Source organism: Anarrhichthys ocellatus, unplaced genomic scaffold (assembly GCF_004355925.1).
Source record: "Anarrhichthys ocellatus isolate YVR2014 unplaced genomic scaffold, GSC_Weel_1.0 scaffold76, whole genome shotgun sequence".
In the NCBI taxonomy this organism is placed as follows: Eukaryota; Metazoa; Chordata; class Actinopteri; order Perciformes; family Anarhichadidae; genus Anarrhichthys; species Anarrhichthys ocellatus.
The window spans coordinates 1,386,076-1,389,603 of record NW_022280106.1 but is presented as its reverse complement, the minus strand read 5'-3'; positions in this window follow the sequence as shown (position 1 = coordinate 1,389,603).

Below are 3,528 nucleotides of genomic sequence, written 5' to 3'. Positions count from 1 at the left end.
TTTTTTTTTCAAATGGAAAAAAATTATAGTCAAACTTTAAAAAAATCCAAGTGTGTGACTAGAGTGACTCAAAGCGCTTTAGAATTTGAAGTGAGGCTGATATAGGTAGCTGATTTGGAGATTGATGTCAGGAGCAGGTTGAGGTACAAAGTGTTTGGGTGGATTTAAAACGCATGCGTGCCCGATCTCAAGTCATTTTTTATTTCACTTTACATTTGAATGCGCTGATGAAGGTTCATCTGAATGTATTCTTTCCTATTAAAACCTCATTAGAAGTCAGTTGTAGATGTAATGTAGCACTCGATATATTTTGCAGTAGATTTTGATATAAAAACCAATATACATAATATACACATGAGCACACACTCTCAGGAGATTCAAAACATTGGCTAATATTTTTGATAATGAAACGTTATATATCAGATTGGAGATTAGATTGCCATTCAATCAGCCTGTGTGTGTGTGTGTGTGTGTGTGTGTGTGTGCACTGTTGGATAATTGTAATTGTGAATTAAATGAATAGACATGAAAGAATATGTAGCAGTGCTGTCACACACAAGTCTTTCCTCTGTGCGTAGCTGCAACATCTTGAAACAGAAGCTGCTGTTGGGTTTGCATGCTGCCTTCACCTCCAGGGTTCATGTTGTTCTCTTTAAAGATGACACATGCACAATAATTCATCCTTTCATTTGCTCAGTTCCTCAATCTGCTTGTTATTGTTGCTGGTTATCAATCTTTTCATGTAAACCTCACTCAATCCTCACGATGATGTACTAATAATGAGAATCACTTTTTAAATGTGAGGCAGTACCGACTGATTTGACACAATGTGGGCTGAAGATGAAATGAATGTGTACAGATCTGAGTGTGTATGTGGGTGTCCTCTGTCCTGATGCGAGTACGAACTGAACTGCATGAAGGACACGCATTTTATTTTGATTTCCCTTGTTTTCTGTTCTTTTTAGTATTTTCTCTTTGTTACAAAGACTGTCATGACATGATACGTGGAGGGTTTATCAACCCAGTCACAGCATGTTTCATGTTGTAAACTACAATATAGAAGAAAAAAATCCACTAAAGGTAACTGGATTGAAAATTCAGATCTGATTCAAATGTTTCTTTACGGCAAAAGATTAAAGAAGAGAATAAAGCCGGTGTGTGTGTGTGTGTGTGTGTGTGTGTGTGAGGATAAGACAAATAGAGGAAGTAGTGGTGGAATGAACACGCACCTTGTGTGCGTTAAACATATTCCTCTTCTCTTCCGCTCCATCCCTCTGTTTCCTCCTCCCTCCCTCTCAGTGGAGGAGGTGTTCCCTCCACCAGCGTCAGATTAAATTTAATCATTTAGTCAGTGTTGTAGTATATCAAACAACAACCATAACGCCGAAATATAAATAAACTGCTGCTGGCCTTCCCCTCCGAGGCCCCACAGAAGGAGAAAAGGAAGGGAGGAAGGAGTGGGGGATGTATATTTTATTGTATCTCATTATTCAGCCATTAGCTCTGTTCTTTCTAGGGAAATGCTCTGCTTAAAGAAAATATCCTCCCTACAGCTGAGCTATAAATTAAATTAAGCCGTTGCATCAGCTCTGTGATTTCTGCAAAGGCGTTAAACACGCGCTCTAATTGTTTCCGTCTATAATTGTTTCTTAAATAAAATGAAACCTTTTTTTCCCCACCTTGCAATAATGCCTATTTCATCCAAACCATTAGAGAGTCAGATGTATGCGGGACAGACGCAAACTATTTTAGATTATTTTTTGGGGGGATTAAAAAAACCCGTAATGCTTCCTCATAACATCGGGATCATGCAAATCCAGGAGTAACACACAGTTACATTGATTTACTAATGTATAGAGGCGGGGATCAATGGAGTCTTTTTCATTTGATTTAGATTTTTGCATACAAATGTGTGTATTTGGGAGGCTGTGAGGCAAGCAGGTTTGTGATTTATTTGAGTTCTTGGCAAAAAAGCAGCAGCACAGCGGCTGTCACTGTTATGAGTTGGCTATCAGCGATGAGAGTCCGTCCTGAAGCTCTCTGGAAAGGGTTAACGGTGTGGATCAGCTGCTCTCACATCGTTACGTGTTTGTGAGTGTGCACACACGCTCTCCCATGCTTGCCCATTTGATGTTAGAATACCCCGGAGACTTCCCTCCTCCCACTCTGAGGCACTCCTCTCCTTCAAATCCCTCCCCTCTTCTTTCCTCCAATCGCTCCCTCTCTTTCCTCAAGGACCTCCCAAGCCTCCTTTGTTCCGCCCCCTACCTCCGCCTCCCCTCATCCATGCTCCTGTCTTCCCCCCCTCCTCTTTCCTCCATCCCTCCTTCTCTCATTCGCGTGCCTCAGCTTCTCCACCTCTTTCTCAAAGTAAACAGAGGACAGAAGCATCACTTTGCCTGTCTGCACACATCAGATTCACCCCCCCCCCCCCCCCCCCTCCCCCCCACACACACACACACACACACACACACACACACACACACAATCTGTCCGAGGCTTCAGAGAGTGTGTGTTGGCAGCTGCGCTGGTAGTGTGTCGTGTGTGCACGTGTGTCTGCGCAGGCATCCCTTCGTCTGCACCCACTGAAGTAGTAACTCTCTGACTGCTCATCGCGGCCGCTGGCAGAAGCACAGAAGTCGAGAAGGGAGGAGACAAGAAGTGAGGACAGACAGAGAGACAGGTTGAGAGGTGAGAGGACAGACAGAGCGGAGCTGTAACTGAGTCTCTATGAGTAAGGGGTCCCGTCTCCACATGCTGTGCTCCATGGCCAACTCCGGCTGCGTGCTACTGTCCGGGTCCGGGATGTTACCCCACTCTCTGCAATGCCCACCTGCTTTCCTCTATCTGCCCCAGGTAAGAAGCCCCCCCCCCCCCTCTAAGTCACAGCTCTTTGAATGCATCCTTTTCTTTCCCCTTCCTCTTCTTCCACTCTACTTCTACATTGTGTTGTTGCTTCTACCCCTCTTCCTCAACTCTTTCTCATCCCTCCATCAACTCCATCGTTCTGCAACTACTCCCACTTCCCAAACACGTCTCCTTTTTTCATATTTGTAATAATTTAAATTTATTTGTCCCCCCCTCTTTAAGAAACAGATCAGATGTGTAAAAACTTTGATCAGTGGCGTCTGCATCATCATCACACCTCTCCATGTAACTTGCTGGTAAACTTCTTTCCATCATGTGCCTCTCCTCATCACACTCGCACACTCTCAGCGGCGTTGAATTGATGAAGACATGGAGCAACCCCCCCTACCCCTTGTGTGTGTGTGTGTGTGTGTTCAGTGGGCAGCAGAACAGGGACAGATGTCGGCTCAGAACTGAATTAGACAATAGAACCAAATGACTACTTGGAGTGGCTGCATGCCTGTCATTCAGATGGCCGTGTCTCTATTAATTGTGCCTCGTTTTTTGTCAGTTATAACTCTGTTTGTTCACTGCAAAAGTCCTCAATTGACACTGCATCGGTCAATTGCCATGTGACGCGCCAGCACATTTAACCATGCTTCTGTGTGTGTGTGTGTGTGT